Raw genomic sequence first — 25,507 nt, 5'->3', positions numbered from 1 at the left:
AACTCCTTCATCAAGAAACCGGGATGGGTTGCTATGAGAACACGATTTCTTAAGAAAATTCCTACACCTTCCAGTTTCTGAAAAACTCAGAACTTTCTCACTCAATTTACTATTACTCTGAATGCAAATCAAAAATGATAGAACACTTAAAGTAAAAGATGGTAAGTTTGTTACTACATTGAAAAAAATATTTTATGCTCGATGAGAATACCGTTGAAGAAATATCTCAGCTTTTATCTGAGATAGTTTGTCTATCCTTATAGGCAGACATGAATGGCAGAAATCTTATGTTCAGTATGTCTCTGTTATACATAATTATGAGCAGTACAGTTGCTTTTGAAGCACTTTTTTTTTTTTTTTTTTTTTTTTTTTTTTTAGCCCATGCTAGAGTATAATGGCACAATCTCTGCTCACTGCAACCTCTGCCTCCTGGATTCAAGCAATTCTTGTGCCTCAGTCTCCCGAGTAGCTAGGACTACAGGCACGTGCTACTACGCCCAGCTAATTTTTGTATTTTTAGAGACAGAGTTTCACCATGTGGACCAGGCTAGTCTTGAACTCCTGGCCTCAAGTGATTCACCTGACTCTGCCTCCCAAAGTGCTGGGATAATAGGCGTGAGCCACCGTGCCCGGCCTTCTGAAGCATTTTGGATTGCTTTGGTAGATTGGTTATGCTTTGGGTAACAAAATAATAGCCCGGGCTTTTGGCAGTTATTTCTTTTCTTTTGTTTTTTTTGAGATGGAGTTTTGCTCTTGCTGCCCAGGCTGGAGGGCAATGACGCAGTCTTGGCTCACTGCAACCTCCGCTCCCCAAGTTCGAGCGATTCTCCTGCCTCAGCCTCCTGAGTAGCTAGGATTACAGGCATGGATCACCATGCCCGGCTAATTTTTGTATTTTTAGTAGAGACAAGGTTTCACCATGTTGGCCAGGCTCTGTAATTCTTGACCTCAGGTGATCCACCTGCCTCGGCTTCCCAAAGTGCTGGGATTTCAGATGTGAGCCACTGTGCTCAGCCTTTTGCAGCTATTTCATAAACATGTTAGGGAGATTTTGTTTTACATGTACTCTTTTTCATCTAATTTGACAGGTTTTTAAAAGTTTTTGTTTTTTGAGATAGGGTCTTCTCTGTCATCCAGGCTGTAGCTCCCTGCAGCCTCAAACTTCCAGGCTCAAGCAATCCTCCTGCCTCAGCCTTGCGAGTAGCTTGGACTATAAGCATGCCCATGGTGCCCGGCTGACCTGACAAGATTCCTAATTGAGAAGTGCTTCCCATTTCCAGTCAATGCAGGAATATATGTAAGATGGGCTAAGGGAGTGAATGGAGCCTCATCCAAGTATTTGAAACCATGTTGTAGATTTTTCTGCTTTTCTGAAAAACCCTATCAGTAAACTTAAAAGTCCAAGTGTCCCAAAATGCTTTCCAATAATAATAGATAGCCTTATTCAGCAATGATCCTAGGCACTGAGTTACACATTTTACTTATACTATCTCTCATCCATTCGTCAACCCAGCAAAGATTTTTTTAAATGTTCATTTTTTCAGAGAACACCAGGGCTCAGAGAAAGTAAGTAATGTGCCCAAGGTCATATAATAAGGAAAGGTTGGAGCAGACTCAGACCCAGATCTGCTAATCTTTGAAGTCCATTCTCTGTCCTCTTTCACTTAGTGAGCGCTTTTAAACTTTACTACTCTGACCTGGGCGACTACTTGGTTAACTCTGTAAACATTCTGTTTACACTAGTATGCCTATCTCTGTGTGGCAGAAAGCCATCTTTATTGAATCTTTCTTGAAAGTGAGCAGTATAGGGCAGGGGTACGTACAGATAAAGCGAGTCTCTCACATGACTGAAACTCTGGCAATGGAGACCTGAGCTATGATTCTTACGAGATGCAATTAGGTATCTTTGGTTGTATCGTGGATTCCTTCCTGCCACTATAATGCTGTCCAGCATTGATTGTGATGGTTTAATGTCTGTAAGATTTATAAATAACAGCCCAGGCGTGGTGGCTCATGTGTATAATCCCAGTGCTTTGGGAGGCTGAGGCAGAGGATCGCTTGAGTCCAGGATTTTGAGACCAGCCTAGGCAACATAGAGAGGCCTTTGTTCTACAAAAAATTACAAAAATTAGCTGGGTGTGATGACACATGCTTGTAGTCACAGGTACTTGGGTGACTGAAGCAAGAGGATCACCTGAGCCCAGGAGCTCAAGGTTACAGTGAGCTGTGATTACACCACTGCACTCCAGCCTCGGTGACAAAGCAAGGCCCTCTCTCTCTCTCAAATTTTAAAAAAAAAAAAAAAAAAAATTATAAATAACAGAAAACTTTCAGCTTTTAGAATGAATAAAGGACACAGAATGACAATTTTTCCTGGATGCATACACATTAAGGATTTACATAGTATTGGGACCAGAGATTTACAAAAACTCATGTCTTTGTAAACCATATTGCTTCAGAAAACGTAGACATTGTGTTTTAAAGCCTACTGAGGCAATGCTAATGTTTAAATTGAACGTAAGTCTTTCAGAATTTCTGCTGTAAAGCTTTAAAAATATATAGTGTTTTCCCCCCTCTTTCACTTATTTCAGATACAGAAGCAATAGCACAGTTACTTATAGCTTTTCATTATCATTTGTTAGGAGAATGAAGACATAAATTATCATGTGTGTCGCAGGACCAAAAAAAAGTGATTAAAATTTATTTTTTGTTGTTGTACCTTACCAAATTGTAACACATGTAGTTTTCTTCTTTCTCTGTGTTCTATTTTATTATTGTAACCACTTTGGCCTTTTTTTTTTTTTTTGGTACAATCCATTGCAGCTAGAATGGTGTATAGCTCTGAATAGATATTTTGGATAATGCTGAGTCCCAGAAATGTTGTGAAGTACCTTTCCCAAGTAGTGCGTTTATTAATGGTTATTATCATCGTGTTTAATCAGTAAGTGATTTTAACTTTCGTCATTATCCCCGCTTCTTGTTTACTGTGGATAAGTAACTCCCATGGATTGCTTTCTCTGTCTTCTTAGCGAGAAATATTGGTGGCTATGAGATCATAGCTCAACAGCTTCAATTCTATGCTCTTCCTCCGAGCAATTTTTCTTCTCTTCAGACTTTTTCCTTTTCTTCTCTCTTCCCTTTATTTCATGTTCTTCCTCTACAATAAAAAAGAATTCAGAAAAAAGAATGTAAATTCGCCATTTGGAAAAAGTAGAAATTAACTTCGGTTATAAGAAGACTTTGGTGCTCACTAACGTAACTTTTCCTGCTGGCTAGGAAGAGGATTACACCTAGTGAAAGGAGACAGAGCAAGGATGAGAGGATGTTTGTCCACTGGGAGGAGACTAGTGAGCACTCATTTCTTCCTAGGTAATGTTTTGGTCCAATATCGCAAAGGCTAATGACATCTTTTGTAAGGTGTGAACTGCCTCTGAACTAGGACGCACTAAGATAATGAGCAGAAAGAGCACTGAGATTGATGTTAAAATTCATGGCATGTGAGAAACATGTCACATATAAAGACAGAGAAAGCTGTAGAGGGCTGGGTGCTCAAGACAACTGGTGATAGATTTTGGGAGCCCACTGTCCACAGACTGGGATCCATAAGCCTGAGGGGCATTGTCACTTGGTCTGGTAACCCATCTCAGTCTGTTCTGGGGTCCCTGGGCCTAGTGTGTGAGCTATCAAGATACCATTTCTTAGGCACTAGTTAATATTTCCTGAAATAAGTAAGTTAAACAGACCAGGTGCGATGACTCGTGCCTGTAATTCCAGCACTTTGGGAGGCCGAGGCGGGCAGATCACTTGAGCCCAGGAGTTCAAAACAAGCCTGGCCAACATGGCAAAATCCCGTCTCTACTAAAAATTTAAAAATTAGCCAGGCATGGTGGCGCGTCTGTAATCGCAGCTACTCAGGGGGCTGAGGCAGGATAATTGCTTGAAACTGTGAGGTGGAGATTGCAGAGAGCTGAGATAGCACCACTGTACTCCTGCCTTGACAGAGAGAGACTTTGTCCAAAAAAAAAAAAAAAAGAAAAAGAAAAAAAATAAGTTAAACACCCTTAAAATGTAATTATGACTGTCCTCTGGAACCTCAAGAAGTCTAGGCTAAAGCATTCCCTAGGCAAGAGAACTAGTGAAGAGCTGAGGAAAACTACTAAATTAAAAGGCTCAGATTCTCTTTACTCTTTGCCACTAGTTTGCAGAATGATCTCTCATAAATCATTTTATTTCTCTGGTTCTGTTTTCTAAATGTTTTAAATGGGTTGTGTTGGGTGAGTCTTAAAGCACCTTATGGCTTTGAAATTTTACTTCTATCTACTTTGATTGCACATACTGTCCATTTATATTATTAGTCCTGATGTCAATTAGCACCGCTTATCTTCAATCATTCATTCGCTCATTCATTCAGCAATTCTTACTGAGCACACACCATGCTTCAGACTGTTTTAGATGCTTGGGATACATCAGTGAATAAAACTGACAAAGATCACTGCCTCTTGTGATGGTTCATTTTTTGTGTCAACTTGAGTGGGCCATGGGGCCCAGATGAAACATTATTTCTGGGTGTATCTGTCAGGGTGTTTCTGGGTGAGATCAGCATTTGAATTGGACTCAGTTAAGCAGGTGGCCTTCCCCATGTGAGTGGGAATCATTCAACCTGCTGAGGGGGTGCATAGAACAAAAGGCTAAGGAAGAAGGAATTCCTCCCATTTTTCCTGCCTCGCTACTTGAGCTGGAGCTCTCATCTCAGATATTCTTCTGCCCTATATTACACTGTTCTTTCTTTCCATTGCTATTAAAAAAATCCCTGAGACTGGCTAATTTATGTTTATGTTTATGTTTATTTTATTTATTTATTTTTTATTTTTTTGAGACAGGGGCTTGCTCTGTTGCCCAGGCTGGAGTGCAGTGGCGCGATCTTGGCTCACTGCAGTCTTGAACTCCTGGACTCAAGCGATCCTCCCACCTCAGCCTCTTGAGTAGCTGGGATTACAGGCACGCGGCATCATACCCAGCTAATTTTTGTGGGGATGGGGTTTGTTATGTTGTCCAGGCTGGTCTTGAACTCCTGAGCTCAAGAGATCCACCCTCCTTGGCCTCCTAAAGTGCTGGGATTATAGACATGAGCCGGTAATTTATAAAGAAAAGAGGTTTAAGTAGCTCATGCTTCTTCAGGCTGCCCCAAGCATGGCACCAGCATCTGTTCAGCTTCCAGGGACGCCTCAGGGAGCTTTGACTCATGGCAGAAGGTGAAATGGAAACAGACACTTCACACGGTGAAAGCAGGAACAAGAGAGTGAGGGGGAAGATACCACACACTTTTAAACTGTCAGACTTCATGAGAACCTACTCGCTATCAAGAGGACAGCACCAAGGGGATGGTGCTAAACCATTCACAAGAAATTCACCCCATGATCCAATCACCCCCCAACCAGGCCCCACCTCCAACATTGGAGATTACAATTCAACATGGGATTTAGAGGGGACAACATCCAAACAATATCATGCCCTCAGACTGCAGTTTACGTCACTGACTCTCCTGGTTCTCAGGTCTTCGGACTTGAATGGAATTATACCATCAGCTTTCCTGGATCTCCAGCTTGCAGACAGTAGATCATGGAATTTCTCCATCTCCATAATCCCCTAAGTCAATTTCTTATAGTAAATCTCCTTTAAAAATCATTATATCAAAAAGATGCCTATACTCATATGTTTATCACAGCAATGATCACAATAGCAAAGATAAGGAATTTAACCTAAGTGTCCATCAATGGATAATTGGATTTAAAAATGTGGTATGTGTATGTCATGGACTACTTAGCCCATAAAAAAGAATGAAATCACGTCTTCTGCAGCAACATGGGTGGAACTGGAAGCCATTATCCTACGCGAACTAACTGACAAACAGAAAGACAAATACTGTGTGTTCTCACTTATAGGTGAGAGATAAGCAATAGGCACAAGTGAACATTCAGAATGGAGTAATAGACATCAGGGACAACAAAAGGTGGGAGGATGGGAGAGTAGTGAGGGTTCAAAAATTACCTATTGGGTATAATGTTGACTATTTGGGTAATGGGTACATTAAAAGCCCAGATTTCACCACTATGCAATATACGCATGTAAGAAATTTGCACTTTAAGCCAGGCGCGGTGGTTCACACCTGTAATGCCAGCACTATGGGGGCCGAGGCGGGTGGATCACCTGAGGTCAGGAGTTCAAGACTAGCCTGGCCAAACTGGTGAAACCCCATCTCTACTAAAAATATAAAAATTAGCCGGGCATGGTGGCGGGCACCTGTAGTTCCAGCTACTCCAGAGGCTGAGGCAGCAGAATTGCTTGACCCTGGGAGACGGATGTTTCAGTGAGCCAAGATCACACCACTGCACTCCAGCCTGGGTGACGGAGTAAGACTCTGTCTCAAAAAAAAGAAAGAAAAGAAAGAAAATCTACACTTTACTCTCCAAATATATATCTATAGGAATATATCTAAATGTATCTAAACATATATATAAGGAATGTGATCAAATTCTGGGTGCATATATATATAAATGTCCTTTTGTATCCGTGTTTATATCTATATTCTATTGGTCTGTGTTTCTGTAACCCTTGACTAATATACTCTTTCTTCCCATATCCCCAAGCTTACCTTCTTGCAGACAGAGACAGATAATAAATAACAAAATATAATAAATAAGAAAATTTACGGCATGCTAGCATGCACTATATAAGAAAAGTAAAACTCGTTAAGGAGGATCAGGAATACTGAGGTAAAGAGGAGATTGAAATTTAGATGATGTGGTGAGCATAAGGCTTATTAAGAAGGCGACATTGAGTAAGTACTTGAGGGAGATGAGGAGTGATGTGAATATTATTAATTAAAAGAGTCATCCAAGCAATGAGAGCAGCCAGTAGAACAACCTAAAGCAGGAACCCCTCTGTGTATTTCAGATACAGCTGGAAGAACAGCGTAGTCAGAGGTCCTAGAGACAGATACAGAAAACAAGATCAAGAGGCTGGGGGAAAGACGTTTGGCTCTGTTAGTCATTGTAGGAATTTTGGCTGCTGGTCTAAATGAAATAGAAAGTCATTACAAGATTTTGAGCCAATGAATGATATGATCAATTATTGCCGTACTCTGGGTGAGAGATGATGGTGGCTTGGATCAGGGTGGTGGCAGTGGAGGTTTAAGGAATGTTAGCAAATTCTGGGTGCATTTTGAAGCTATAGCCAACAAGATCTGCTGACAGTTTGGATATGGTTATGAGAGGAAGAGGTTTGTCTTGAGCCACTGGAAAGATGGAGTCACCAACAACTTTGAAGGGAAGGCAGTGGGTGGATGAGGTTTTGGAAGCAAGATCGGGAATTAAGTTTGGATTTTGACTTTGAAGTAGGCATGCTGAGCAGAAAAGAGGTCTAGGCTAGAGATACAAATTTGTAACTCATCAGGTGACAGATGTTGTTTAAAGCCAAAGCAACAAGGTAAAAGCGATCACCAAGGGAACGTGTGCAGATAGAGAGGAGGTGGAAGGACTGAGTCCCAGGCCCTCCAGCATCAGGCGGAATCTACAAAGGAGGCACACAAGGACCGACAGGGAAGGCAGAGGGGGAACCAAAAGATGTATATCTGCGCATTTCTCATTATTGAAGGAATTCAGATTTAAAATAATCACTGCAGTAACACTTTCAGCAGTTGTGAATAAATTAAGTTTGCAAACTGAAGAAAAAGAACAGAATGAGAAGTGATGCTGCAGAATTTATTTTACACATGGTGGCTTGAACACAACCCATCCAATAGAAATTGCGCATCTACTGATGAGCTAGTTGAGGATTTTTCGGAGGAAATGATTCAAGTTTGCTTATATTTTGGGTAAGCAAATTCAGGCATTAAAGTAGTTCTAAGCCCATTGAGAATTAGCCCATAAGCTGGATACTTCTATAAATTTATAATAACATTACCACCTTCTCAGAGTCTTTTGAGGATATCAGCAAGGAGTGAAGGTGGGGGTATCTCTGCCGTGTCTGGCGACCTGTGATGAGGGAACTGAGATGTTGCACCTCACTAGACTGTGCTTTCTTGGAGGGCAGAGGCTGTGTTTCAGTCACCTGTATACTATACAGCCCTGGCATATTGTAAGCAATTAGTAAACAGTGATTAAATGCATTATTAACTGATTATAATTAATACTTGATTGCTTACAACATGGCAGGCCTTGGAAATATGAAAATGACTAAAAAATATAATCTTTATTTATTAAGCATTTGCTCTTCCCAACAACTCTGTGAAGTAGGGTTATATTCAATTATCTTACATTCACTTATATTCAATTATCTTACTCTAACAAATTAGGATTCTTCTTGTTTTTTGAGATGGAGTATTGCTCTGTCACCAGGCTGGAGTGCAGTGGCGTGATCTTGCCTCACTGCAACCTCTCCGCCTCCTAGGTTCAAGCGATCTCCTGCCTCAGCCTCCAGAGTAGCTGGGATTACAGGTGACCGCCACCACACCTGGCTAATTCTTGTATTTTTAATAGAGATGGGGTTTTGCCATGTTGGCCAGGCTGGCCTCGAACTCCTGACCTCAGGTAATCCACCAGCTTTGGCCTCCCAAAGTGCTGGGATTACAGGTGTGAGCCACGGCGCCTGGCCCCTACGAAGTAGCTCTTATTAACCCCTTGTTATAGATGGACAAAACTGAGGCTCAGTGATAGTAAGCTAATTTATCCAAGGAGTCAGGAGCAAATTTGAGATTTGAATGCAGAACTTTCTGATTCAAAGTCATGATACAACGTTGCCTTCATTAAAATTAAATTTTGTACCATTATGTAGCCGAATTTAGAACTTCCGGTGTAAAAATGGAGATTTATTAGTATTGAGTGAGAGTACAATTTTATTTTCTCATTGCAAAGTATGTAAAGTAAGAAGTGAAAGTTTTTCTTTTCTAATTCTACTCATTAGAGTTTATGTTAAGGGGCAATAGTTCATTATGTTTCCAGATTTAAAAAATATTAAAAAAAAATTTTATACTTTCTCTTCCTCTCTGTGTATCTCTGTAAGATATATTCATTTATTTTAGTTTTAAAATTATTATTATTATTATTATTTTGAGACAGAGTCTTGTTTTGTTGCCAGGCTGGAGTGTAGTGGCCTGATCTTGGCTCACTGCAACCTCCACTTCTGGGTTTAAGTGATTCTCCTGCCTCAGTCTCCTGAGTAGCTGGCACTACAGGCGCATGCCACCATGCCCGGCTAATTTTTGTATTTTTAGTAGAGACGGGGTTTTACCATGTTGGCCAGGATGGTCTCAATCTCTTGACCTCGTGATCCACCCGTCTCGGCCTCCCAAAGTGCTGGGATTATAGGTGTGAGCCACCACGCCTGGCCCTATTTTAGTTTTTAAACAAAAATGTGATTGTAGTAAACGTATTATTCTATACGTTGCTTTTTTACACTAAAGATTGTGGACATTTCCCCACATATACATCTACATTTCTTCCTCTTTCTTCTTCTCTCTTTTTTTTTTTTTTTTTTTGAGACAGGGCTTCCCTCTGTCACCCAGACTGGAGTGCAGTGGCATAATCATTCATGGTTCACTGCAGCCTCAACCTCCTGGGCTGAAGTGATCCTCCCACTTCAGCCTCCCAAACAGCTGGAACTACAGGTGTGCACCACTGCTACCAACTCAATTTTTAAAATTTTTTGTAGAGATAGGGTTTCCTTATGTTGCCCAGGCTGGTCTGGAACTCCTGGGCTCAAATGATCCACCTGCCTTGGCCTCCCAAAATGCTGGGATTACAGACGTGAGCCACTGTGCCTGGCAAGTTGCCTTTTCAATCTGTTGATTGTGGCTTTCGATGCACAAGTCTTTAAGTTTGATGTAGTTTATGTTATTTATTTATATGTATTTGTACTTAGTTTGTTCGTACTTTTGGTTGCATGTGCGTTTGGTGTCATGGCCAAGAAATCATTGCCAAGTCAAATGCTACGATGCTTTTCTTATGTTTTATTCCAGGAGTTTTATATTTTTGAGTCTTACATTTAGATCTTTAACCCATTTTGAGTTAATTTATGTATATGGTGTGTTATAGACTGAATGTTTCTGTCCCACTTAGCACCAAATTCTGATGCTGAAGCCCTAACCCCTAGTGTGTGTGTTTGGAGATGGAACCTCTAAGGAAGTCATTGAGGTTCAATGAGGTCAAAAGGATGGGGCTCTGGTCTAGTAGAATTAGTGCCTTTATAAGGTGAGACACCAGAGATCTTGCTCTTTCTCCCTACATTCACACAAAGAAGAAATCATGTAAGCAAACAGCAATGTAGCAGCTGCCTAAAAGCCAAGAGAAGAAGCCTCAGAATAAAACCTACTTGACCAGTACCTTAAAATCTTGGACTTCCCATCCTCCAGAACTGTAAAAAATAAATTTTTGTTGTATAAGCCATCCAGTCTATGGTATTTTATTATGGCAGCCCTAACAGACTAATACCTGGTGTAAGATGAAGGTCCAACTTCATTATTTTGTATGTGGATATCTAGTTTTTTTGTTTTATAATTTCAACTTTTATTTTAGATTCAGGGGATGCAAACACAGGTTTGTTACCTGAGTTATTGTGGGATGCCGAGGTTTGGAATACAAATGATCCTGTCACCCAGATAGTGAGCTTAGTGCTCAATCGTTAGTTTTTCAGCCCTTCTTTTCTCCCTCCTCGCTCCGTTAGTCTTCAGTGTCTATTGTTGTCCATGTTTATATTCATGAGTACCCAATATTTAGCTTCGGCTTATAAGAGAGAACATAATGGCATTTTACTTCCTGTTTCTGTGTATATTTGCTTAACGTAATGACCTCCAGCATCAGCCATATTGCTGCAAAGAACACGATTTTGTTCCTTTTGTGGCTGCATAGTATTCCATGATATTCAGTTTTCTCAACAACTGTTGAAGAGAAGGCCCTTTTGCAATTGAATGAGCTCTTTATTCTAGTCCATTGGTATATGTTTTCTGTTTTTATGCCAGTGCTACATTGTATTGATTACTGTGGCTTTGTAATGTTTTGAAATCAGGAAATATTAATCTTCCAACTTTGCTCTTATTTTTCAAAATTGTTTTGACTAGGGTCCCATGAGATTCTATATGAATTTTATGACAAATATTTTTATTTCTGCAAAAAAAGTTATTGAATTGTGGTAGCAACTCTGTTGAATCTGTAGAAAACTTTGAATAGTATTTGGATTTTTATGTGTACTGAAGTGGTCTTCCATAGTAGTAATCACAGTTCAGATGCTGAATTCACCAGTTAATAATGCTAAATGAAAAATTAAAAAGACAAAACCTTTTGAAACAAATTCAGTACTTTGAAATGCTATACAATTTAGATAAATTTTGGCAAATCTCTCTTTTAGGAATTACAGACTGCATCTTCGTGTTGCTCCTTTCCTCAGATCTCATGTAGGAAACCTTAATTAAATAAGCTGTGAAAAAAATAATTATTGCTAATGATTTACTTATTAGCAAAATTTACATCAAGACAAACTAAGTTTTCCAAAGGGCGGAGAAATTTGTCAAAATATTGCCTAAATATTATATTACTTCAGAACAGTCCTTTTGTCAATGAGTTCCTACACATCTTTTAAAAATGTATTTTCAATTAGCTCCCCCTTTTTAGACAGCTTTCAATAAACTGTTTTGAAAAAGACTAATGATAATCTAAAATGTTGCTACTTAAAGTGTAGTCTGTGGCCTAGCACCATGACATCACTTGAAAGCATTCTGAAACAATGCAGAATCTCAAATCTACTAAATTAGAAGTTGCATTTTCACAAGATCTTCAAGGGAATCAAATTCACATTAAAGTTTTGAGAGGCACTGATTAATTCATAGCTAATTCAATGGAACTTTGTGTAGCAAGGATCTAAAGCATCAACTTGCCCTGCCTTGCCCAGAAAATCTTGTGTAGCTGACAATAATATTGAATAGAAAACCAAATACAACATGTTCTCACTTATAAGTGGGAGCTGAGCTGTAGATACGCAAAGGCACACTGAGTGGTATAAATAGACACTGGAGACTCAAAAGCGGGGAGTGTGGGAGGGTGTGAAGGATGAAAAATTACCTATTGGGTACCATGTACACCATTCAGGTAATGGGTACACTTAAAGCCCAGACATCACCACTACACAATTCATTCAAGTAACCAGAAACCTCTTGTACCCTAAATCTATTGAAATAAAATTAAATAATAATAATAGTAATAATATTGACAACAAAATGTCTGAGAATCATTGCTATAGATGATTACTGTAGACACTATAACTAGTTTGTTAAGAACGAGTAAACTTTTGGAAGGCCAGGGCAGGTGGATTGCTTGAGCCTAGGAGTTCGAGACCAGCCTGGGCAATGTAGTGAAAACCCCATCTCCACCAAAAAATTACAAAAATTACCTGGGTGTGGTGGTATGTGCCAGTAGTCCCAGCTACTCAGGATGCTGAGATGGGAGAATGACTTGAGCCTGGAAGGCAGAAGTTGCAGTAAGCTGAGATCGCACCCCTGCAGTCTAGCCTAGGCCACAGAGCCAGACCCTGTCTCAAAAACTAAAAAATGACTAAAACTACCAAATGTATTATAATTTTTTAAACAGTGATATGTCATGTCTTCTTTCATAGGAGGTAAATAAATTTGTATGTCTAACAGATTTAAATATTTTAGTGATAAGAAAACGTTAATCTACTAAATGTAATAAATTTATTGAGAATGAGGAAAAACAGTCCAAGATAACGTTAGAAGTAGCTATAAATTAACGATGAAAGAGGATAGAAGTTATATCCATGATCTGGAAAAAAAAATCTCGAAAGTGACTATTCTTGGATATTTTTCCTTATACACGTAACAAGGATTAAGGAATAATGTAATTGTTATATGGAGTTTTCAGCTTCAATGCTAGCCTCTGAATATGTACAGATTCCACAGATCTGCAAATAATTAGCTGACAATGCTGGAATGCAGAAACAGGTCTATAATCTATTTGTGGATTGACCATATGTATTTTTCTTTGAATATATATTTTTCTAAAAATTGTTAAGGTCTTTTATTTTGATTTCTTAAGGTAACCTCTGCAGCATTTGTTTCTTACATTAAAGTTCTATAATTACACATTCTTTTCACCATAAAATCTAGAGGTGAAACTAGATCAACAGATGAATATACCCAAAAAGTATACTTTTTACTAATAAAAAGTATTTATTATGTGACTGAAAAATATTACCTTAAATATTGTAAGGGTTAGGTAAAGTAAAAATAGAAAACTTTATTTTATTTTTTGTGTCAAAATTTCATCACTTTGAGGTTTTCTGTGTTTTATTTTTCAGAAGCCATGGTTACCGGAAGCATGAAAGTCAAAGGTAAGGCTAATTTACTTTATTTGTAATCGTAAGAATTTATACCCACTCCCACTGCTTCACTGGACTAATAAAAAAAGGAATTTATAAGTGTCATGTGATGTTATTTAAAGTGAATTACTTGCATGTTGAAATTTATTAGATAACCTTATTAGTGATTTTGCAATCTGTAACATATGCAAATAATTTAGTTTTCAGAGCTTGTTTTAATACTTGAATACTAATTCATTTAAAAAGATTTTTTTTTTTTAAAATATAGTATCATTCAAATCAGAGATAGCAGGTGAAGTAATTATTTAGCTTATAAGTTTTCAAATTTCCTGTTTAAGTGTTTTAGTCATCATAGCATTTCATCTATATTTTTTAAAGTTAGGATTTTGCTTAGTAAAATGTGCCTAGGAGAATTCTGATGCTGTGTGCGGCCTATCAAAAACTAGGGAATCATGTGTTCATTGCTTATCTGGGTCCCTTGAATGTATTGTGAGACAGAAGTAGGCATAACCTGAAGAAAGGAAAGTTGAATGAAGTCTCCAAATGAATAAATGTGTATTTTAGGGTCTTAAGTCCTCTTCTATGTATAACTAGATTTCTAGTCCTTTGTTACATATAAACAGACGTTCTACATAACAGTTTTAGGCTTGTTTGATGTATCCTGGAAATAAATAAGAGATCTAAGAGACTGGGGACTCAGAGAGAGAAACATTAACTTCAGTTTTTGTCAGAGAAGGATAAAAGATGAGACGGAACTTATTCTCAAAAATAAGTACCATCTTCCAACATTGCTTATCTCTTGAGTTGCAGAAATGCACTGCGGTAATGCAAACACATTTGTGACAAAGCATCAGATTAATAAAATTTAGTTAAACCCTGTAATTACTATGGGATAAAATTCATTTGAATTTTACTCTTTTCCATTTCTGAATTTTCTATATAGGTAGGAGCAAGATTCCAAAAGCTAAACTACTAAAAATTATGCGTTGAGAATATTATGCCTCTACCCAGTGAAGTTTCTCTTACAGTGGACAAATATTTTGGTAGTCATGAAAATGCAATCATTTAAAATGTTCAGGTTAAATGACAGGATGACTTTTATATAAGTATGAGATTCTTAAGTTATTCCTTAATTCAATCCATAGAGATATTCGAGAAACTTTTTTTGACATTACCTATGGAGTGTAGATAAAGGAGAGACTGAGGTCTCCCTGAGTGGGTTCGTTTGTACCTCTGCTGGCCTTTGATTCTCCCTCAGTGCTTAACACCAATGCTGCTGACAGCCCTGTTTCTGCATTCCAGCATTGTCAGCTAATTATTTGCAGATCTGTGGAATCTGCAAACATTCAGAGGCTAGTCTTGAAGCTGAAAAACTCCATATAATAATTAAATTATTCTTTAATCCTTGTTATGTGTATAAGGAAAAATATCCAAGAATAGTCACTTTCAAGATTTTTTTTCCAGATCACAAACAGCTTTCAAGTAAGAGCATCAGCCTTGCACACAAATCAGTTTCTTGTTTTTATTGCTTCTTAGATCTAAAGTTCCATTAATGTCTCAGAACTCCCCAATTTTGCAGTTAAAACATAAAAGCAACACATTTTTCTTTTGGAAATGATAAATTTTGTACTGAAATAGCATATAGAATACCAAAGATTGCCATTTGAAAATGTTCAAAATTTCTAAAGAAGAGATATACAATATAGCACATGTTTTTAAATCTAGCTCAAAAAGTGCTCCTAAAAAATTAGAAGAAAAGGGCCGGGCGTGGTGGCTCACGCCTGTAATCCCAGCACTTTGGGAGGCCAAGGCAGGCGGATCACCTGAGGTCAGGAGTTCGAGACCAGCCTCGACATGGAGAAACCCTGTCTCTACTAAAAATACAAATTTAGCTGGGCGTGGTGGTGCATGCCTGTAATCCCAGCTACTCGGGAGGCTGAGGCAGGAGAATTGCTTGAACCTGGGAGGTGGAGGTTGCGGTGAGCCAAGATTGCACCATTGCACTCTAGCCTGGGCAACAAGAGGGAGACTCCGTCTCCAAAAAAAAAAAAAAAAAAAGAAAGAAAGAAAAATTAGAAGAAAAGAAATTTTATAGATTCAGATTGGTCACGAGTAGTTAGTTTATTTGAAATATTTTTCCATCAGCACTACCCCAGGGCATTAGGTTTGGTGATTCTGTTTCTCCTTTTATAAAATGAAAATTCTAATGTCTCTCGCAGTTTTACCACACAGAACAACACAGTGCATATATCCCTGTAAATAGTGTTATTGATCAGAAGAATTGGCACTAGCGAGTCTCAAGAGTTAGAGGAGCAATTATACTCAGCTCTCTACTTTTCTGAAACATGATTATTACATAGCATTAAAAACATTCTTCCAAACAGGGACCATTGGGTTCAATGGATTGCTGATGATATTTATTTTCCAATAAAAGCAAGTTATTGAAAATACATCCAAGAAACATTTCTGCAAACTTCCTCATATATATTGTGTAAAAACGAGGGTGGTGGGGAGAATCTTTAAAAAGTACTGAACCCAAGAGCTGGGTGTAGAACCTAGGCAGGAAATGGTGTTATAATTCTGAAAAACTGACAATAATATGTGCCCCAAGGTAGTAGTACATCTATATATAAGTAGATTGTCAAAGATGTTACAAGACCAAATACGTGTCTAAATCAGAAAGCGATGCTATGTTCACAGGCTTTCTCTTAAATAGCTGATGTAAAGCACTAAAAAGACTTGAAGAGAACAGGATGAAAAATAGGCCTATATCCTTGGGCACGTGATACTGTGCCTATGTTTACATAAAACACATTTTTTTTTTTTTTTAAAGACGTAGGGATTTGGAGGCCAGGATTAAAAGATCTAGAATTTCCATTATCCAAGTAAAGTGAGTTCTAGTTCATGACACTTGAGATTCAACTGTCACGGAAGAGAGAAGACAGAGAAGACTGGGCCTACTCTGACTGTATCCACTGGTTTTAGCTTGAAAAAAAAAAGCACAAATGCTTATTTTTAACTTTGAATAAAACAGAATAGAGAAAAGAAGGAAAAAAATGGAGAAAGAAAGAAAGGAAGGAAAGAAATGAAAATATAAGAACAACACTGTGTTTATCCTCTGGAAACTATGCATTTCTTTTTTTCTTTTCTCTTTTTTTTTTAATTGAACACTTCATGAATTTGTATGTCATTCTTGCACAGGGACAATGCTAATCTTCTCTGTGTCATGCCAATTTTAGTGCATGTGCTGCCAAAGCGAGCACCATTTCTTTCTCTAAACATCTTATAGTAGTTTAAAAAAATCTTGGCACATCATTTAGTATCTCTCCAAATGCTGTCCAGGAAGTAGTAACTAATCCCAATTTACCACAAATACCAATATTCCATTGTTAAGTAGTTTTAAGAATTATTTAATAAAAACTCAGAGATATAAAAAAGGAAACTGAAAATTATTAACGTATAACCATCTATCCCTGAGGGTAGGACTTAATCTCACTTCCCTTCCTTAAGTTGCTGTCCTTAAACATTTCTGCAAAATGTTCTTTAGTTTGTGCAAAGAATTACTGGTGCCACCTGTAACCCTGGGGTTCCACTAGCAATTCCAAGAATAAACTTTGAGCTATGATTCCTATTGGTTTATGTGTGCTTATCTAAGCTCAAATGATTTTTTTAATTAAATGTTTTTGTGTCCTATACCTACTCATTTATGTTTAAAATGGTCCATCTGGATGACATCAAGCAGGCTGTAAGCCTTTTGACCCAATGTAAAGTGTCCAAATGTTCAAACAAGGCAGTGACAACCCCCTTTGGGATAAGAGAAAATTTAATCCGGCTTTATTGGCTTGGATCTATACCTAGAAAGCCTTGCCACTAGCATTTAGGCATTTGGGCACACAAAAAAGAGGGAGTTTAGTAGCTGAAGTGTGAATACATTTTCTGGATAACTAGTTTCTGATTCAATAATGGTAGAAGAGAGCACTAGAATTCTAGCAAAAAATAAACATAAAAGCTAAAATATGTTTTCAAAGGTGAGCAAATAGTAATCTCTCTTTTTAAAAATTTTTGTTATCCATAAATCCTAGGGTTTCTGGCAAGAATTCTTATTATCCATAGCAGAATTTTAACTACCCCTAAGGAAATGTAGTTATCATCATTTCTGGAAAGATGTCTTTGATCAACTACTCTCTCACCTGGAGCACAAACTAGGCCCTGGGAACAGCTTTCAGGTAGCTCCTGAATGGCATTTTCAGTAGCTGCTAGGGTAGTTTAAATATAACTCATTACATAAAACTGGAGCCACAAAGGCTGTAACTGCTGGCTGGTGGGAATTGTTTTACTGAGCAAATAGTTTAACAAACATCCATCCTTAGCAAACATCCTTCAACCAAGATTAAGTTCCTGGGAAATTGTGTCACAAAAATAAGTTCTATTATTTTTCTAAAATCTGTGAAGTTGATTTTTTCCTTGGGGTTCTAATATTTAGATTTAAATTGGATAATGGTTTATTTTACATGCTTTCTTAAAAGTGCTGAATATCTTGACCATTTCCGATGGGAAACCATAGTTTATGTGGTCTTCAGGGACGACCACTCTCCCTCATGATATACGATTTTTCCTAGCTACTAATTGAAGTCTGGGATGGGATTTAGGGAGTTCCAAGGATCTGGGCTATTTGTAGCCACGACATTTAATAACCTATTCCAAATGATATTCTACTTCTACCATTATAAGAAACTGTCTGACTTAAAATTCTCAAAAGATAGGTTTCCTTTTGTTAAAGATATATGCATATGTGTGTGTATATATATGCATACACACACACAAGAAGCTTAAAGATTATGTAAATATATGCATTGTGTAGCTGAACACTGAATAGGATTAAACTCAAGTATATATATTATATATATATACACACACAATAAGTTTAAAGATTATGTAAATATATGCTTTGCATAGCTGAACATTGGATCTGCAGCTCAAATTCATTTCAATAACAAAGAAAATATATTTGGTACCTACACAAATAATTCCTTGAATATGGTTATTATTTTATAGTTTCCATTTCATTTGATCCTCACAAAAACCTTGGTATGTGGTTTATCTCCATTATACAGAGCAGGAGATTGAATCTTACTAGTGTTTGATGATGGACTTTGAATTTTGGAGTTAGTTAATAAAATTTTGAAAAACAAAGTGTAAACAAACAAGAAAAAAATGGTTTAAAAAATCCATTTTGGAGTGTTTTTAATTGCTCTTGTCATGAAGAAATTATTCTTCTTTTAGTAAATGTTACAAGATTATTTTTACAACTCAGGGAATTAAAAAAAAAAGGCCAGACAAATAAACAAACAGAACCTTGGGGAGAGGTTGATGATAGCAAAGATCACTTGATTTTGTGTATGGCTAGTTATCTTTTCTTTTCCAAACACACAGCACTCCTAAGGCATCCTATTTGTATAATTAGTCCAATGACCCCAGCTATGGCACAACTCCTTAAGATGATTCTGTATTGATTCTTGTGATTCTCAGGCTCGTAAGTAGGACTCGGGATTCCCAAACCTAGGCCTTTCTTATTTCCATCTCAACCCTGTAGGAAGTGAACTGTTAGTAAATCTTATTTCTCCCAGCATGTTCGTAGTCCCTTCAACAGGAATCAACAAACCATATTCTTCAACTTACTGGCTTAGTGCTGAATTTCCTTTCATACGAAATTCATCATATACTATCTGATTCTACCTGTTTGTGGTCGTTTTGCCATCTTTTTAAAAAGTTTTCTTATACTCATCAAATGACTTTTTCTGTATTAGATAAATACTTTATCCGAAATGTGACATATAATACTATCAAGAACCAATGGCGTCTAGCAGTTACATTTACCCACCACAAATAAAACTCCTGTTTGTTTCAGGGTTCAGTTAGAGAGCTAGCCAAACTGCAGTCATTAGTCTATAACAACTCAAAGGCGAGCATTCTTGGGAGTCAAGCTTGGAACGTCTTCTGTCCCCTTAATCATACATTTTACATCTCCTTAGGGAGTGGTGAGAAAGTCCTGATGTGCAGTTACCACTCCCATAGAATTAGTCTCAACTCCCAGCTGAGCCCTCACCCCCAACTTTCTTCATTGTTAGTTGTACTTTTAATTTTTATTTTTAGGGCCACCATTCTTCCAGCCAATGATGTGTGAGCAGGGGAATTTATTATGCTCTGGTGAGGGAAAATAATGCCTGGAATTCTTGTCATTTTCAAGTTACTAAAGCAGTACTTTGAGAGTTAATTTTTAAAATTTTATGTCATAAAGAAAACTACTTCTTTTTTTCACATTTTCTGAGGTTTTTCTGTATAAGTAGCTACAGGAAAATTCATATAAATAAAGTGAAAATGTCAGTATAGGCAAAAAATTATTTTATTTTAGCAAGATGTGTCACATATTTTTCTTTTTATGTGTGCAAGTATTTATTTTTTCAGAAAGAGAGGTGGGGGATGCAGTCTTGCTGTGTTGCTCAGGCTGGTCTTGAACTCATGGCCTCAAGTAATCCTCCCACCTTAGCATGTTAAGTAGCTGGGGTTATAGGCATGCTCCATTACATCCAGTTTATGGATCATGTGTTTTTCTAAGAAACATGAAGAAAACGTTGTTTTCTATATTGGCAGATGTTCAGAAATTTCATTTCTATTTAGAAATGGAATGGAAATTCCTTTTTTTTTTTTTTTTTTGAGATGGCCTCTTGCTCTGGCACCCAGGCTGGAGCGAGTGGCTCAACAGTGGCTCACTGCAACCTTCGCTTCCTGTATTCAAGTGATTCTCCTGCCCCAGCCTCCTGAGAAACTGGGTTTACAGGCGCCTGCCACCATGTCTGGCAAATTTTTGTGTTTTTGGTAGAGATGGGGTTTTACCATCTTGGCCAGGCTGGTCTCGAATTCCTGACCTCAAGTGATTCACCCTCCTCAGCCTCCCAAAGTGCTGGGATTACAGGTGTGAGCCACCCCACCCAGCCGGAAATTCCTTTTTTTTTTTTTTTTTTTGAGACAGAGTCTCGCAATGTTGCCCAGGCTGGAGTGCAGTGGCGCAATCTCAGCTCACTGCAACCTCTGCCTCCTGGGTTTAAGCAATTCTCCTGCCTCAGCCTCCTGAGCAGCTGGGACCACAGGCACGTGCCACCACGCCTGGCTAATTTTTTGTATTTTTAGTAGAAACAGGGTTTCACCGTGTTGGCCAGGCTGGTCTCGATCTCCTGACCTTGTGATCCACCCACCTCAGCCTCCCAAACTGCTGGGATTATAGGCGTGAGCCACCGCGCCCGGCCACTATTCGTATTTTTAAATATGATTAAGGGATTATCTGGAAGAGTTGCATGCATTGCTCACAGTTCCCTGGGGAAAAAGACAAAGCTTTGGCATTCCCAGTGGTTAGCATGCTGACTGGTGTGAAATTAGTTCTACACAGGCAGCACCGGTACACAAGAGAGCAAAATTATTTTTCTTGGATTTGGGTGTTAGTCAAACATTGCCGTCTACTGGCTGGCTGCTGCAATTACTTCTAAGAAATACAAAGAAACCAATTTATTGCCTGCTCTCAAAATTTGCTGTCTCCACCTCTAACAATCCATATTAAATAGATTAATAATCCTTCTTTTAAAGCATAACTTTTTTGATTCCTCTATATCCCTAAATATGTATGTCAGGAGTATTGATGCAGAGAGGATATTTTGCTTTCATTTAAAACAAGCCTGAAATTTGCCCTAGTAAATAATGAACAGTCTCATTCCAGGCAAGTTTGTGGCTTTCAGTTGAGATAAATAAATAGGAAGACCTCAGTCTCACTTACGGCCATGCCTTCTTAATTTGGGACAATTTGGTTTATAAAGGCAGAAGAGTCATTGTATTCAGAGATAACAGAAAAATTGCAAAAAAATGGTTGACTTTTCATGAAAAAAATTTGCAGAAAAATTGCTTTAAAACTATATAAAATAATAGAAAATCTACAGATTGGCCACTAATCTCGGTTTGGCCTTTTGCTAATAAGGGCTTTCCTCACTTCTACAAAGCAAAAGCAGAAGCTTCCAATTCAGGATCCAGACATTTTGGCATTTTTTTCCTAACCATTTAACTGGAAACCTTGGTGCCTGTGGCCTTTGGCACCCACAGAACTATGTTGTGAAGTATTAGCTCAGCAAGCCCAATAGTTTACTCACACACTACGGAAATAGCTGGGGTGACCAAAATGTAAACCCGCCTCTATTTGCTGAAGAATTAGAAATGAACACAGCCTTCATCCACATTCTCTGAGACTACACTGTTTTAGGCATACATATGCAAATGTTGAACTTCTCTGCAACCAAAAGACATTTAATTTATGTTCAATCTAACCTAGTTAATTACAAACACAACAAGGTAGTTAAAGAGACCCTCAGTTGAAAATGATGCAGCTGATGCTCTGGAGTTTTTTTCTTTTTTTTTCCTGTTAGGTGGATTCCATTCTCAATATTATTTTACATTTTTTTTTCCGGGGTGAGAGGCCATTTTTTATTCACAAAGAGTTTATTGTTATAGTAAACAATGGTGGATCATCAGCATCTGTCTATGTTTGTTCAAGGATACCTGAATTTAGATATGAGGGTTGACTTGGCAACTTGCCCATGATCGCACAGTTAATTCTGAGTCAGTTCCCGTTTTCACACTCACCCCTGTCTCAGGCATGTGGATGGAGAACCTGGGTCATGATCATGCTCATCGAGCTCTTCCTGCCTCTTCCTCTCCTTGGGCACATTGCTTCTGGGAATTTCATTTTCCTTATCTCCAAAGTCGACATAGCATTACTTCCCTGCTTTACAATGTGGTCATAGGGATGAAAGAAGGCTTAAATATGTTAAGCGCTTGGCATACAGTGAACACTCAAATTATTATTTTTGTGCTATAGATATCATCAGTTCTTATTTTGCAGACAACCCAAATTGTGTACCAAGGGAAGAAATTTTTCATCGAGTCATCACATGTAACTCTCTCAATGTGTGCTGGTACTATCAAATCACTTTGTATATTATTAGAGGTGTATATTAAACTTTTGTTTTGTGCTTAATGTTGATTTTGGAGAAGAATGAAGTGACATTGCAAAAAAAATTTTTTTTTAATCTATTTACATGGGTAAAACTTGTAGCTTCCCTACTTGATTTTGCCTCACTACTCTTGAGTGCTGAAAGGTTTATGTTTGTTTGTTTGTTTGTTTATTTATTTATTTATAAATAGAGACGAGGTCTCACTATGTTGCCCAGGCTGATCTCAAACTTCTGGGCTCAAGCCATCCTCCTGCCTTGGCCTCCCAAAGGACTGGGATCACAGGCGTGAGCCACTGCATGTGGCCAGGTTTATGACTTTGACTCTGGTTTGTGAGGCCAGCTTTGAAAAAATGGTAGGGATCTTCTTAAATAACAAACATGCTTATTGCTGTCTGATTAATATAGAATCACAGCAGTGGCAATTTTTCTTTATGAACAGATACCTTTCTGTGCTGTAATGCTGTAGGGCCTTTTGGCCACGTTGACTCAGTTGGACAACAGCAATATCTGTAATATCTAAATGAAGTCTTAATAGACATCAAGTTTTAAAACCTAAGACTTTCTAAAATTATAAAGTTGATTCTAATCTGGACTGGGGGTCTGCCAGCCTTGGGCTTGCTTTCTCTAAAGCTCTGTGCATCATGGACAAAGTCACCAAGACTGTTCACCTGGCAGTTACAGCTATTCTGGAAGGGAGTGTCTGGCATGGGGATGCTGGATAGCTACTGTTTGTCAAGAGGCTGGACACACCTTTGATGAAGGATCATTACCTTCCCAGAATATCCTTATAATTCCCTGATGGGTCAGTTACATTTTATCACTTCCTACTGGTCATTACACCAGACAACTTTCAAAGACGGGGCCTAGCGTGCAGGTGGACAGCAATATAATTCAGGCAGGAAAGAGCTGCTACTGCTGCGTCACTATGTGCTACCTCTAGAGATACAAAGAGACTGTTATACTAATCTCTTCTAATCGGATACTGCAGCTTCACAGTGGTAAATTTAAAAACTAAAGAACAATGAAATAGGTGCAAAATGATTCTTTATAATTTAAGAAAATACAGGGAAGCAGTGGTCTGGGTAACACAAAAAATGGAAATACACCACGCCATTTATATTTGACTTTGGCATGCAGAATATAATTTCTTCTGCCCCGAGGGCATGCCTGTCCTGGTCATGTTTTGTTTGACAGACATTAAAATCCATTTTCAATTCATGAATATATCAAACCTGAACATTACAGAAAGTTGATCAAATATACATTGAAGACCATCATGAAAAGCCTCTCTACATTGATTTGTGTTATTTTGAATTAATTTGTGCTTCATGTCACTGAGTTTTCAAGAAGGAGGTTTATGAATAGCCCATATGTTATCTTTGTGCATAAATCAGCCTGTGATTCTACTCATATACAAGTCCATGAGATCCTAATGAGTATTTCTGAGGATTTTAGATTTAGTGTAGTATTATAACAATACCTGCCTCATAGGCCTAATCTTAGGATTAAATGATTAATATAGATAAAGCAACATGAACTATTATTAGGTAAAAAGTGGTAGGAAGAGCTACAGAATAAATGAGAAAGATGATGTATAATGGTCATGAAATGTGAAACTCATACATTGAGATTCCCTAAAGAAATAAGCTGTAGGTATTTATTAATTTATTCAGTAAAGAGTTACTGAAAACCACCTATGTCCCAAATAGTGTTCTAGGTGCTGAGATGAGCAGTGGTTAAACAGTCCAAATCTGTATTATGGAGCTTACATTCTAGATGACATGCAAAGTGTGATTTCTTATTATCTTTAAAACACGCTTTTGTTAGTTTGCTATTTTATTTTTGGCCATTCAAAGAAAGGCTTCGCACAGGGATGAATCATTTTATTTTTATGTGAATAGGAATTATCACCTTTTAGTTTTCATTTTTTTTTGAGACGGAGTCTCGCTCTGCCACCCAGGCTAGAGTACAGTGGCACGATCTAGGCTCACTGCAAGCTCCGCCTCCCGGGTTCACACCATTCTCCTGCCTCAACCTCCCGAGTAGCTGGGACTACAGGCTCCTGCCACCACGCTCGGCTACTTTTTTGTGTTTTTAGCAGAGATGGGGTTTCACTGTGTTAGCCAGGGTGGTCTTGATCTCCTGACCTCGTGATCCGCCCGCCTTGGCCTCCCAAAGTGCTGGGATTACAGGCGTGAGCCACCGCGCCCGGCTCATCTTGTAGTTTTCTACCTGTGTTCTCTCTCCTATGAGACTCTACACTTTAAGGGCAAGACTGGTAATTGGCTAATTTTTCATCTGTGCCCATGCCTTTACAGTGCCTTCTTACAGACAGCATGTAAAAAACTATACTTGGTGAATGGTCAACCAAGTCAAGTAACAAATCATGGAACTCTAATTCATTATTTTATAGTCTCTCTTCCTACTTATCTAAACATAACCAATAGTACAAGGTGATGAAGATAAGCACCAAATTAGTGAAATTTTAAAATGCTCTATGAAAGTTCCACAGAGAGGGAGTTCATTTTGGGTTAGACTGAATAAAGAAGAGAGAAAACGACTTATTTGAAGAATAAGTAAGATTCAAGTAGTTGGGGAGGAGGGGATTATTGGTGGACAGGTGGACATTTTCTACTTGGAATAAGAATGCTCAAGAGCCTTGGAAATTTTCATTTTATTCTGCAGGCTATGGCCAATTAGAGAAGGTTTCTGCCTGGGAGATTGACATGTAGTTTAGGTGAATTGCCACCAGCCTTGCAAAAAAGAACAACACAGAAAAGAAAATACTAGAGTGTATCACCTGTAGAGAGGCTGAGTTTATGAAACTCTCATTTCAGCTGCACACACGTGGGTAAATATGTTGTAGGTGAGGGAGCAGGTCTGGAAGCGGGTTTTACTGAAACAAGTTCCAACATCTCTAAACTAGAGCCCCTAATGCGATTCTTTTCTAGTGAGCCATTGTCTCTTTTCTCCATGCCAGAAATAGTTGTAATCCCACTAAGCAACTATATTATTTTTTTATCATATCCACACCAGTTTGTCATATATAGGGACCAGATTGTGTTTTGTCA

The 25,507-nt window shown here is 38.2% G+C and overlaps 1 long non-coding RNA gene and 1 other non-coding gene across 2 annotated transcripts; both read right to left on the bottom strand.

The window, feature by feature from the left end:
• Positions 1-2,673: 2,673 nt before the first annotated feature.
• LOC144340868 (uncharacterized) lies at positions 2,674-22,201 on the bottom strand. Its single transcript, XR_013417366.1, has 2 exons — positions 22,066-22,201; positions 2,674-3,157 (listed from the first exon to the last, which is right to left on the bottom strand). It is a non-coding gene; the product is annotated as an uncharacterized LOC144340868 (long non-coding RNA).
• On the bottom strand, positions 16,540-16,646 carry LOC114678500 (U6 spliceosomal RNA). Its single transcript, XR_003729944.1, has one exon. It is a non-coding gene; the product is annotated as a U6 spliceosomal RNA (small nuclear RNA).
• Positions 22,202-25,507: the final 3,306 nt, after the last annotated feature.

This window comes from Macaca mulatta, chromosome 5, assembly GCF_049350105.2.
Source record: "Macaca mulatta isolate MMU2019108-1 chromosome 5, T2T-MMU8v2.0, whole genome shotgun sequence".
Classification (NCBI taxonomy): Eukaryota; Metazoa; Chordata; class Mammalia; order Primates; family Cercopithecidae; genus Macaca; species Macaca mulatta.
This window is presented reverse-complemented; position numbering and strand designations above follow the sequence as displayed.